The sequence below is a fragment of the Sceloporus occidentalis genome, unplaced genomic scaffold (genome assembly GCF_023333645.1).
Source record: "Sceloporus occidentalis isolate IW3139 unplaced genomic scaffold, rSceOcc1.0.p SCAF_5, whole genome shotgun sequence".
In the NCBI taxonomy this organism is placed as follows: domain Eukaryota; kingdom Metazoa; phylum Chordata; class Lepidosauria; order Squamata; family Phrynosomatidae; genus Sceloporus; species Sceloporus occidentalis.
In genome coordinates this window covers 40,540,539-40,554,139 of record NW_028316985.1, presented here as the reverse complement: position 1 = coordinate 40,554,139, position 13,601 = coordinate 40,540,539, and the positions used below count along the sequence as shown (strand labels likewise).

The 13,601-nt window shown below is 45.5% G+C and overlaps 1 protein-coding gene across 2 annotated transcripts in view; it reads left to right on the top strand.

Moving 5' to 3' along the window:
- The window catches only part of ARHGDIB (Rho GDP dissociation inhibitor beta), a 28,091-nt gene that overhangs the window by 449 nt on the left and 14,041 nt on the right, over positions 1 to 13,601 (top strand). Inside the window, exon 1 of one of the 2 annotated variants that reach the window (XM_089523819.1) lies at positions 11,828 to 11,978. The exons of the other annotated variant lie outside the window; for it this stretch is intronic. The gene's annotated coding sequence lies outside the window, so the exon portion shown is untranslated. Of the gene's footprint in view, positions 1 to 11,827; positions 11,979 to 13,601 lie in introns of those variants that run through there. 2 annotated transcript variants of the gene reach the window in all.

Sequence of the window (13,601 nt, the reverse complement as noted above, 5' to 3'; positions counted from 1 at the left end):
CCATGGCTCCTTACCTCAGGGGCTGAGGTGCCAGACCACACACCAAGGGAGCCTTCCCTCAACTTATGAAGTGCCACTCCATGCCAAGGGAGCCTTCCCTCAGGTGATGAAGTGCCACTCCATGCCAAGGGAGCCTTCCCTCAGCTTATGAAGTGCCACCCCATGCCAAGGGGGCCTTCCCTCAGCTTATGAAGTGCCACTCCATGCCAAGGGAGCCTTCCCTCAGCTTATGAAGTGCCCCCCCATGCCAAGGGAGCCTTCCCTCAGCTTATGAAGTGCCACCCCATGCGAAGGGGGCCTTCCCTCAGCTTATGAAGTGCCACTCCATGCCAAGGGAGCCTTCCCTCAGGTGATGAAGTGCCACTCCATGCCAAGGGAGCCTTCCCTCAGCTTATGAAGTGCCACCCCATGCCAAGGGAGCCTTCCCTCAGCTTATGAAGTGCCACCTCATGCCAAAGGAGCCTTCCCTCAGCTTATGAAGTGCCACCCCATGCCAAGGGAGCCTTCCCTCAGCTTATGAAGTGCCACCCTATGCCAAGGGAGCCTTCCCCAAGGAGCAGGCATGCCCTCAGATGGCCATGCTAAAGGAACCTTCCCTCAGGTGATGAGGTGCCCAAGGAGTGGGCATGCCCTCAGGTGGCCATGCTAAAGGAGCCTTCCTTCAGGTGGTGAGGTGCCCAAGGAGTGGGCATGCCCTCAGGTGGCCATGCTAAAAGAGCCTTCCCTCAGGTTTTTTGAGGTGCCCAAGGAGTGGGCATGCCCTCAGGTGGCCATGCTAAAGAAGCCTTCTCTCAGGTGGTGAGGTGTCCAAGGAGTGGGCATGCCCTCAGGTGGCCATGCTAAAGGAGCCTTCCCTCAGGTGGTGAGGTGCCCAAGGAGTGGGCATGCCCTCAGGTGGCCATGCTAAAGGAGCCTTCGCTCAGGTGGTGAGGTGTCAGCTCCCATGTCAAGGGAGCCCTTCCCTCAGGTTATGAATTGTCACCCCATGTCAAGGGAGCCTTCCCTCAGGGGCTGAGGTGCCACCCTACCCCAAGGGAGCCTTTCATCAGAATCATAGAATCACATAAGGGTACAAGTTAGAAGAGACCACAAGGGCCATCCAGTCTAACCTCCTGCCATGCAGGATCAAAGTATCCCTGACAGATGACTATCCAGCCTCTGTTTTAAAATATCAAAAGAAGAGACCACACTCTGAGGCAGCATATTCTGCTTTCAAACAGCTCTTGCTGTCAGTTCTTCTTAATGCTGAGGTGAAATCTCGTTTCCTGTAGTTTGAACCCATTGCTCCAGGGCTATCATACCCATCTCCCTAAGTTGTTCCTCATAGGGTATGGTTTCCAGACCTTTCACCATTTTGGTCATCTTTCTCTGGATACACTCTGGCTTACCAACATCCTTTTTGAATTGTGCCCAGAACTGGACACAGTATTCTAGGTGAACCCTGACCAAAGCAGAATAGAGTGAATTCAGAACCTGAATTTGAAACAGTTCTGAGCTGAAAGAGACTGGAATTCATAAATGTTTTAGCTCTCTATTAAATTCATCTCCCTACCGCCTTTGCAAAAGGAGTTAAATTCTTTCACAGGCACAGGAATTAGAAGAACAGCATGTTCTGCCCTCAGGGAAACCAGGCTCTCACCCTGCTTCTATGAGATGCCACCCCATGACAAAGGAGCCTTCCCTCAGGTGGTGAAGGGCCATCCCACACCAAGGGAGCCTTCCCTCAGGGGCTGAGGTGCCAGCCCATGGGAAGGGAACTGCTCAGGGAGCTTCTTTGCCCCAAGGATTGCTCTGAGGAGACTAAACAGGACTGGAACACTGCCCTGAAGCAGAGAGATTTGCTGCTGTGTGCCTTGAAGTCGTTTCTGACTTCTGGTGACGCTATCATGGGGTGATCCTGGCAAGTGACTTCAGAGGGGGTTTACCATAGCCCTGCTGTGAGGCTGAGAATGTGAGTGCCCAAGGTCTCAAGGGTTTACATGGCCCATCTGGGATTTGAACCCAGGTCTCCCAGTGTCCTAGTCCAAGGTTCAAAGCACCACACCACACTGTGTCTCTAGAGAGAGAGATGGAGACAAAGGGGTTATTCTCACGTTTTGGTTTGGAATGTGACTATGCAAATAATCTCATTTATGCATTCCCAATTTGTTGTCTACACTATTTTTTTTATCGGAACTACATCTGTGCATGTTCTGTTGCTCACACGTGTCAGCACTGCAAATAAAGATGGAGTTGATGATGCAGATGTATTCGAAACACATTCAAGACATGCAGATTTTTATCCCGGTTTATCCTTGGTCTATCCACATCAGTTATTCACACAGCCGACAATGTGAATCTTTCACAGGAAAAAAAAAACTGAGATCAGTTATGCTGGGTTTTGTGGGGGGTTTGGAAGCCCCTCGAAAAACTTAATTGGATGCGTTCAAAATTCATGTGAACAACACAGATTCAACACATGTTCTACTGGGTTTATTTTCACTGTCTGAATAACCCCCTTAAGGGTGCATTTCTCTTTTTTCCTCTCTCCATGGAAAATTCCATTCCATCTCACTTCCTGTGCCAAAGCCTGTCCCTCATTCACAGAAACCCCAGAGGCCTCTTTAAGTTTCTTTCCTTATTTTTATGCCAAGGGATCTTGCAGCACCTTGTGAGACTAACTGAAAGATTGTGTTGGTAGCATTAGCACGAGCTTTCCTAGAGCCTACTTCCTCAAATGCATTTGACCAAAGGAAGTGGGCTTGAGTCAACCAAAGCTCATGCTACCAACTTCTTTCTTTCAGTTAGTTTAAAAAGCACTGCAAGATCCCTTGGCATACTGATTTTCCAGATAACATGGCTATGTCTTTGAATTCATTATTTTTAGAGATGAATGTGCTGTTTGCTTAAGGAGGTGAGCCAAATGCTGGAGAGGCCGCTGCTTAGGCACTGCAAGAATTGTCGCCTTCCCCCTACAGGAAGTGGGTACGCTCCTGTGTTTGGCTTGCAGAGAGTTGTGGGGGGCTTTTGAAGGGTATTTCAATCAAGGATGGCCCAAGACATTTTGCTGCCCAAGGCAGAGTAACAAATGGTCCCCATCAAGGCTACAAAGGTGGCCAGGTTGTTCTGACACATGCAGCAGGAAATCCCCCAAGTACCACTCCCCAGCCCTGGCAGTGAAAAGCCAGAATCATTAAAACTTGGTTCCCTCTTCATGACACTGAGGCATGAGGTGGCTCTCTAATCAGCCTAATGGTAGGACCTGGCTTGATTCCACACACCCTGCAAGTCAAGGACATGTGCTAATCCCTGCCAGTTCTGTTGAAATGATGGAAGGGACATAGGGCCACTGTGCTGAGAAAATCTTCCTCAGGATTCTCCCTGTGTTTCTTGCTACAGCACTGAATGAGGAATTCAGAATGATACTACAGGCTGAGTCTTCCTTATCTGAAATTCTTGGGACCAGAAGTGTTTTGGATTTTGGAATATCTGTATTTGTTTATAAGTACATAATGAGAGATACCTTGGGGATGGGGCCCAAGTCTATACACAAAATTCATTTAAGTTTCATATACAGATAGCAAATGTAATTTTATACAATGTTTTTAATAATTTTGTGAATGAAGCAAAGTTTGTGTACACTGAACCATCAGAAAACAAATGTGTCACTATCTCAACCACCCATGACAAAAGTTTTAGTTTTTGGTGGATTTTGGATTTTAGAATTCCAGATCAGGGAGACTCAACCTGTATCTGGTTGGATACCACAGAAGAAAATCTGTATATGATTTAGTTTTATTTATTTAAATAAATATTTTGGCCCAATAAAATCCAGAGCAATAACCAGTAAAATTAGAAGCAGAACTAATGCAACCTAGAGGACTCAGGAGAAGTGTTGCACAAGCCAAGAGGCCATTAAATGAAGGGTCTAGCTGGACCTCTTGTGAAGGGAATTTCATAATCTGGGTGTTGCAATAAAAATGGCTCTGTTTTACAATCTAGCCAGAGAAACTCTAGAGGTCTAGAGAACAATGGCTCTGTAGACAAAAGAAGCAGCAGAAGAGTGAATGTTCCCACTGTTTTCTGAGCTATGATTGCAAACTATGGAGATTATCAGACGGGTTAATGACAAGAGAAGGATGGGAATGAAGCATGATGCTCCTGTCTTTATTGCGTGAAGATTATCAGATGATGTAGTAATTACCCCGTCCTGAAGTGACAGGAAAATTCCTCTTCATTGACGGGATAATCATGGGATAGGCGCCATATATCTGATAATCTTCACGCGATCACGCAATAAGGACAGGGGCATGGTGCTTCGCTCCTGTTCGTCTCCTGTCATTACCCCCATATGATAATCTCCCATGATTATCCTTGCATGGCCACCTGTGTCTTAAAAATGGCAAGAAGAGTTAAAGCAAGTGAGACTTTCCCTCATCATTCTGAAAAGCTTTTTGCTAAATACATTTCTATTCCCAACCAGAGCAAACCCATTGAAATGAATGGGACTTGTTAGTTATCATTTGTAAGTCTGATACCAACAGATCTCTTCTAGTTGGGACTAAAATTGGATTTAGCCCTTTCCCTCCTGAGTTTCTGTTTCTTATGCAGTAGCTGAAGGTGCAAGACTACATCAGAAAACAAGCAAACCTGGCAGTCCTATTTAATATATGGGTTTGTGTGAGCCGGAAATTGCAATCTCTGAATTAGCAGCTGTGAGCATAGAATTAGAGGACAGTTATTATTAGTGTAAAGCCAATCTGTGTGCACTATTTGTGCATACTCCGTTCTCAGGCACTTATCATCTGTAAAATGGTGAAATCTGTAGTTCCGTACTTCAGCTAGCCTGATTGAAGGATGAATATACGGAAGTAATTGCCTCACCAATTCCTAAAACAGACAATTTAATAGCAGGAACTAAGATGACACAGCCAGGACTCACTTTTTTGTCCAGCAAACAACTAATTACGATGGGAAGGAAAGAATAATGAGAATTTCTTGTACACATTTTGTTATGCCATAGTGCTTTTCTTTTAATTTCTCAAGCTCAGATTTAAGGCGAGGAGGATTTCTTCCCTCTGTGTGTTGTGAAATTGCCACCACCAGCAACAGCTTAAACCCCTTCTCCTTCTTGAAACCAGTGCTTTCTTTGGGGGCATTCTCACTGGCTTAAACTCCGGGTTACAAATCGAATTCAAGGTATAGCGTTCCTATTAGAAACCGAATTAACTCTAGAACAGTTCTAGATTAACCCGCAATCGTTCCCACTAAGATCCGAATCTTTACCCGGGTTTTTATTTAATCCGTGTTAAGGGCTTATATACCGGGTTAAAAAAATAGAAGGGTCGAACCTACAATTTTCCCTTGATTCGGGACGGAATCGGAGAGTTTAAATAGGAACGATCAGCCTCTGCAATCGGGTTAATTGGATGGGAGGAGCAGAGTGTGATGGGCTGGCTCGGGGGAGTCGCCCTTTCTGTCCCCATCCGTCGTCATCTTTGCTTCCCTCACCCCTTTGTCCACGGCGGTCTTTCGATAAGAGATAAGGATTATTAATTTTTTAATTTTTTTAATGGTTTACAGGCGCTTAATCTCTTCAGCACTTTAAGCGCCTGAAGTCCCGGCCGCTCAAGCGCCTGCATCTGTCAAAGAACTCTTAAAGGCTTCCCCCGGTGGATTGCAACCTCCCCTCTGTGTGAGGAGAGCCATTGAACACCATTTGTAACGGAGGAGAGGGTGGATGCACAGCAATCTGGGAGGAAATAGAGCCTTTCCTTCTCTCTTTCCCAAATAGAATCTAGGGAGACATAGGAAACCCTGGAGATGTGTGTGTGTGTGTGTGTGTGTGTGTTCCACGTCAACCCACTGCCTTCTCCTCCTTGATCCGATTTTCCAACCCTGGGCTTTGGATGCAGAGTCTCTAGCCACTTCAACCCGCTGCCTTCTCCTCCTTGATCCGATTTTCCAAACACACACACACACACACACACAAAGAGAGAGAGAGGGAGAAAGGAGGAGGCTGGGTCCATAAGCCAGCCTGATTCCATGCCCTCCTTTCCCAAGGCATTTCCTCCATTGCTCCCCCCTGTGCAGGAGGACTTCCAAAATGCCATCTCTCTCCCTTTGCACAGTCCAAAACCACACACTCATTCACGCAGAGTCCATAAGCCAGGCTGCAAAGAGGAGGAGAGAGGCTGGGCCAGGGAGGTGTGTGTGTATCCCTTTAAGACGTCTCTCCCAGGGACAGCAAGGCAGCTTGTGTGTGTGTGTTTACACGCATGTATATATACACATATGAATGTATATTTGTGAGTGTGTGTGTGTGTGTGTATTAAGGTGAATTATAAAGTAACGACTTGTTTAATTTATGAAAAAAACCTCATCTGTAGTTCAAAACCCACTGTAGAAATAATACAGTTTGAGACCCCTTAACCTGCCCTGGCTCAGTACTAAGGAATTATGGGAACTGTTGTGTTTGTGAGACATTTATCCTCCTCTGCCAGAGAGTGCTGGTGCCATAATAAACTACCATTCCCAGGATTCCCTAGCACTGAGTTATGCCAGTTAATATGGGGAGACACAGAAGAGGACGAATAAGGCTCCTTCTTGTCTGCGGAGACGCAACAGAAGAGCCTCGGATGCAGCCAAGCAGAAGTGCTTTGGGGAGGCAGTTTTCTCTCTCCCTCTTACTTTTGTTATTCGTGGGGAAGGATGGTTGAGGGAGAGAGAAAACTGCCTGCCTCCCCAAAGCACTTCTGCTTGGCTGCCTTAGAAGAAAGACCCCAGAGAGGCTGGGGGAAGTTCCTCCAGAGAAGCATTCATCCTTCTGGCTTGGAGATTTGGGGAGAGATTTTTTGGAGGGGCAGCAGCCAATGAAAATCGTCTGCATCCGAGGCTCTTCTGTTGCATCTCCGCAGACAAGAAGGAGTCAGGTAGTGGGAACTCAGGTACAGGATACATCGGTGCATGTTACTCCGAATTATTGTGACGTCATGATGACGTTGCTTTGATTGACAGCCGAAACAAGTGAATGTGAACAAAAAAGTAACAGAACCGGTTTAAATATACACCGATTCATCCATGAATGGGAACAAAACCAGGACAATTACAGCAAATCAAAATAAAATGTTAAGTAAATGGGAACGATGAAGATAAAGCGATTTGAAAAGCGGGATAAAACTCGCTGTATTTTAAGTCGCTTTATAATGAACCGCTGTATTTAAAATTGTTGTAAATCTTAAGTGAGAATGCCCCCTTTATAGAACAATTCAGGAATCTATGGCGCGTTACAGACCACACCTTTGGGGCGGCCTGTAGGCGCGCCTTTCCCCACCGGATTGGGGCCTCAGCGGCCAGAACGGCAGCCGCTGAGGCCCCGATCCGCTGCTTTCCGGGCTGCGGGGAAGCGGCAAAAGGCCGCTTTCCCGCAGCCTGGAAAGGGGTGTCCTTGGGCGCAGCCATCTGAAGGCTCCTTCCTGCTCCGCACAAAGGGCGTCATGTCTGCACCGCCTCGTTTGGAGGCGGCGCGTTCGTGACACCATCATGGCGGCGGCCGTGTGGAACGGCCGCCGCCATGTTGTACAGGCAGAGCGTGTACTAGGGTTGGGTGTGTGTGGAAGCACCGCCCCTTCCTAAACCGAGTACGCGCTCTGCGCGTACTTTCATGGCGGTGTGTAACCTGCCTATATCTTTTTGTTGTTGTTGTTGTTGATGTTCTCTGGGAACACTGAAGTACTGTGGTACTATGGAAACAATTTAAAATTCTGGGTGTGAACAAAGAAGAGCTATTGAGATGGCAGCAGATATAGAAAGTGAAAGGAGGAGAGAAGGAGGAGAGAAAAGGGAAGAGACAGATTCCCCCCCCCCCCCTTTTATTAACTCCCACACCACCACCCTTGTTAGAAAATTAAAAGGCAAGTGAAACATGCTGGTGGGACTTTTCTAAACTTCATGGTGTGCAAACACTTGCATACACCTTATATGCATATTTTTGGTTCTGGTTGTGTCCCACCTGTTTTGCAGCACAATACTATTTTGCAGTCTCAAGATACTTCCAAGTCAGGTCTGAGCTACTCAGTTTCTTCAGACTATCGCTTTTCTGAACTGGCGGCTGACCAGCGGAATCTGTACTTTGCTCGGACATCTCCTTCCACTTTTCCAAGAGAAAATCCTCTTCAGATTTAGTTGGGCATTGGTGTTGCCTAAAGTGATGTCAGCAGAGGGTCATGTGCCATGTCAATGCACTTTGGAAAGCGGCAACTTGTCGGCTGATCAAAGCAAAGCTGGAGCAAAACAGTAACTCTTTTTGGACAACTTGCAGAATTTTTCATCCAGCATGGCCGCTGGTTATGTATATGGTTGCCATAACTCCGAACCTCCAAAACGGGGGAAATGTAGGACAAAATTTTCAAATGTAGGACACAGAAAAATGTGTCCTACGTTTGAAAATTTTGTCCTACATTTCCCGTGGAGGGGAGCGGAGGCCAAGCGGCGAGGGAAAGCCTCCACTTAAGGAGGCTTTCCCTCCCTCCCCTGGGCCCTGGGCCTTGCTGCGATCGGAGGCCGCAGAGAAAGGGCCAGGCCTTGGGCGATCGCCGAGGCCTCCCTTCCTTCCCCGGCCTCCGCAGAGGCCGCGGAGGAAGGGCCAGGCCTCGGGCGATCGCCGGGGCCTCCCTTCCTTCCCCGGCCTCCGCAGAGGCCGCGGAGGAAGGGCCAGGCCTCGGGCGATCGCCGCGGCCTCCCTTCCTTCCCCGGCCTCCGCAGAGGCCGCGGAGGAAGGGCCAGGCCTCGGGCGATCGCCACGGCCTCCCTTCCCCGGCCTCCGCAGAGGCCGTGGAGGAAGGCGCGAGGCTGCTGGTGATCGCCGGGGCCTCACCTCCTTCCTGGCCTCCGCGGAGGCCAGGAAGGAGGGAGGAGGCTGCAGGGAGGCGGGGAGGTTGGCGCGGCTGCACGCAGGAGGTGCCACCTCCCTGCAGCCTCCTCCGCCCCAGGCCTCGTTGCCCTCCTCTTCCTCCGCACGGCCATGCGCGGTGGAGGAGGAGGAGGGCAGCGAGGACCCCCGGGTTGCTCCGCAACCTCGCTGCAACCGGGCTTTACCCGGTTTTTGGATGGCACCCGTGCCGGGAGCGGGCAGGTGCCGCCAAAACCGGGGAAAACACGGTTGCAACCGGGTTATGGCAACCCTAGTTATGTAGTCCAAACATGTAACTTTATCAGGTTCTGCTTAGTCTCATTAGAAGAGAGAAGGAAGGTTTTAAAATGAGTGAATTATAAATCAGCTCTGTGCTCACAGGGAGGGGAAATCAGGTTGTATCTGTGCAGATGGGGTAACTGAAAGAATACTGTATATACTTGACTATAAGTTGGCCTCATGTACTGTATAAGTCGAAGGCAGGTTTGGGGGCTAAAATTATGGATTTGTTTATGATCCGGGGACAGGTTGAGGGTAAATTTAGCAGCAATTAACAAAGGATAAGGATGAAGCAAAGGAAAATGATGCTAAAGAACTTAAAATTTGTTGATAAGCATAACTGTTTGTGGTCACCCTAAAGGCTAGATGATGAGATAGTAAAGAGGGTTGATGCCTCTTTTAGGTCCTCTGAGAAGGGATTAAGCTCCCACCTTTCACCAGGGGTTGGTTCCCTTTTTGATAAGAGTTAAAGCACAGTACTTACATTGATCCGTGGATAAGTAGACCCAGGTTTTTGCGGTCAATTTTTTAACTAAAATTTCTGGACTTATACATAAGTATATACAGTAATTTTCCTCACACTCAAGTTGGAGCATTAGGGATCTGAACTCAGGTCCCCATCATGCAAATTTTAACACTCCACTGCTCATGTGTGGCTGTCTTCCCCTAAACCTGTCTCCTTGCCTGCAGGCACAATTTTGCTTACTCACTGGTTTACTTGCTTCCTTTGTGTGTGTGTTTTTCATATTAATTTGCTTGGATAATATAGTGGCTGTTTTCTGCTTCAGAGAAATAGATGAAGTTGTGAGTTAAATTCCGTAAGATCATTTCAGAGTAATTCTTTTTGTTTGCTTTTGTTGGCTGTACAAACTATGGAAGGAATTAAAGAAACATGGGCAAAAAGAGTTGCCTTAATTTAGTCTTCTGTTAACTTCCTTTGTTCTCTGAGCAAATTAGCCAGGCTCATGAGGGCTTGTAAGTGGCGTCACTTGGGGGTTTGGGGTGTGTAGGTGACACCACTCTTCCTCAAACATCTGCTTTTGGCAGAAATGGGCTGTGGCATTTGCCTGTATTTCTTTAAAATGCTGAAGAGATGGCGTGAGTGGGGTGAGGTTCAGTGCATGTGATATTGTAATTTAAAGGTATAATTTTAATTTTCCTAGTTGTTTATGTCAAAACTCTTACTATTAATTCAGTGATATACAGGAATTACAATTTATTGGTAAATTTGTCCCAAAAAGTTGCTAAGGATTCTGTATGGGTGTGGTATGGGTGGAGGTCAATGGGGGGATGACACCATGAGTTACCGCACCGGGTGACGCCAACGCTAGTGATGTCACTGAGGCTTGGTTGCAGCTCCTCCTCCTATGGTGATACTACATGTAGCATCACCATATGGAGAGGAGCTACAACCAAGCCCTCATGAGCCTGGCTAAAACTTCTTCAAGCTTGGCTGGTGGTGAGGCATGATGGGAAGGGTAGTTTGTCAGAACCTGGAGGTCTGTAAGTTCCTCAACCCTGATTCAAGCTCACTAGGCAATCATGGGCCAGTCACTTGATCTTGGCCTTCATACCTCACAGGCTTATGTGTAAAACCCTGTAGTTACCCCAAGGTCTTTGAAGGAAACAAGGGGAAAATATAAATAAAATTATTCAATTGAATTGATGCCATCTGTGCAAGACGTCCTTCTTCACCTTCATGGTATGGTTTGAGATGTCAGAAAAATCTGACATCAATCTGTAAGATTCCGTTTGTATCATTTCCAATGAAAGATTAGCACAGTCTGCATTTAGGGTTCTTATAATTTAAGTTAATAGTGCATTTGATCTCCCTCAAAATGTCCTGTGGAAGTATACTACTATTTATTTATAGCAGTTTACTTCCACAGGACATTTTGAGGGAGATCAAATGCACTATCAAATGCACTATTACTGCTATAAATAAATAGAATAATAATATGACATGGGTGCTGTATGAGGTTATATAAGAGTTTTTTAAATAGTTCTTTAAATTTTAAATTTTAATAATCTAATGTTTTAGCCTTTTGAAATTGTTTTTTAAACTTTGTATTTTTAATGTTTCATATTGTTTTTAATGTGGACTGTTTTAGCCAATTTTAAGTTTTTTAAAACTGTTAGCCACCTTGAGTCCCTGTGCTAGGAGGAAGGTGGGATATAAATAAATAGCAATAATAATACTGTTAATCTGTTTGTTTGTTTTTTGCTTTGATGTCTCCTTATATAGGCACTTCTATTATAAATTCTAACGATTATTCATTGCTTCCTGTGGCTCTTTCTTTTTCTCCAAATCTGCACCCCATCACTTGTGATCTAGATTGCTGAATGTCTTCTACTCCAATGAGCTTTCCTATTATTCCTCTTTTAATCTGTCCAGTTACTTGTACCCTTCTGGTTGTGTCCATCTGCCCATGTCACCTGCTCATCACTCCTTCCTCTTTCTTTGTTTCTGGTATGAAACCACCTTAACAGACTGGTTCTGCTTTTGCCGCAAAGGGAACTCCAGGTCAAGTCATGTCTGAGAAATTCATTGCATGTTGAATTCAGCATGTCTTCCTCCCCTTTTTGGAGCAATTTCAGTTCTGAATGCTGCTAGTAGGAGTCTACAGCCAGGGCATGTGTTGCCATAGGAACAAGCTACATGCTTCCTTCCTGCACAGGAAAGGGACCTGGTCAGAGCACAGACAACAGCTATTTTATGTGTTGTGCAGTCAAGAAATTACAGGATATATTTGCAGCTGGATTCATCGGCAGCTTTCTTTTTAAATGTTATATTATAGGCGCTATTCAGGTATTTTTCTTGATTGCCTTTCTTTCTAAATGTCGTCTCTAGCTCTCTAAGATACAGCATGGAGTATTTGATTGCTTTCGATTGCAGTGGTATTGATCAAGGCTGTTGTGGTAGCTGTTGTTCAGTAATGGCTCTGCATGCAAGGTTGGGAGGTGATTGTTTCTAAAAAAGATGCTGGTCTCTGTCATATTTGTGTGGAACATTTTGTTAGACACATAGGCTGATGTATACAGAGCTAAGATTTTTCTGCTTAAACAGTATCTGCCTTGCATACCAGCAAATGCTTAAACCTCTTTTGAATCTAGTTCCTATCAGCTGTAGAACCTGGGTTTTTAAAAAGATCTTATAGTAGACCTGTCAGCTGCTGCCCTGTGGCAGAATTCCACACAGAGAACTGTTATCAGGACCCACAAACTAGATGCATTTCATGTTGAGAAGGCATGGCTGCTTTGCACTGCTAGTGTGACTACTGCTTGCCCTACTCTGTTGCAGCTTCAGGTAAGGAGATCCCTGAATGTTAGGTGGTATCAAAAGTAGTGGGGGTTGCTCATGCAAAAAATTGTTCAGTCTCACAGGTAGCAGGTATTTCTGGTTTCTAGTAGAGAAATGTATACAAACCACAAACGCTAACTATAATGTTAAAACAAGAGGAACATATGCTTGAATTTTCTTTGTTTTCCTTTCCCCTTCCCATCTCCGTTTCCTTTTGTGTCATGTCTTTTTAGATTTCAGTCCTTTTAGGCAGAGACTGGCTGTTGTTGTTGTTATTATTATTATTATTGCTATATAGGTCATTTTAGAGCCTTTGTAGGTGCAGGGTAGGCTCCATGCTACAATAAATACATAGATATTGTTGTTACCCGCCTTGATCCTCAATCGGAAGAGGCGGGATATAAATAAATATTTATTATTATTATTATTATTATTATTATTATTACATATCAAGGCATGTAGTGTTGCCCTCTCCTTTACTGTATTGCTGTTCTCTGTAGCTTCAGCTTGGCTAAAGGATGAGCGTGGGTAGGAAAGAGAAAGGAAACCTTCAATATAGCTAGCCTAGAGGGGTATCTACTTCTTTAAGAGTAGGAAAAAAATGGCTGTCTCAAATTGTTGTCTGGATACTGTACGTAGCACTGGCACATAGGGTAATTGCATTTTACAGTTGTATTATTTGCAGATATGAGTAGGTTTTGTGGGATAAGATTCTTAAAAATGTAAATGCATATACTGTACCAGTTGGCATTCTGTTAGGTATTTATTTAATCATAAACTGAATTACAAATATGTTAAAGTGAATTGTGATGTTGCTCAAGGCTTGCATTTTCAACAGGAGAGTAGAGCCATAGGATTTGGGACAACTGCATGAATGGACCCAACCTTGTGGCTGTTGCACTATATGGCAAGTTATGCAATGGGTGCCAGAACGCTATGGGACTTATCGTACCATAGGAGGTCTCATTGTGCACCACGATACCATGCAGGACTTCCTGATGCATGTCATTGCAATTCATTAGAAGGACTGTGTGTCAAGAAACCAGCTACATCATAAAGTTATGAATATAGCCTCTGATGTAGGATCTTGGCCATTGTTGCTAACTATGATAGAGGATACAGTCACAGAAG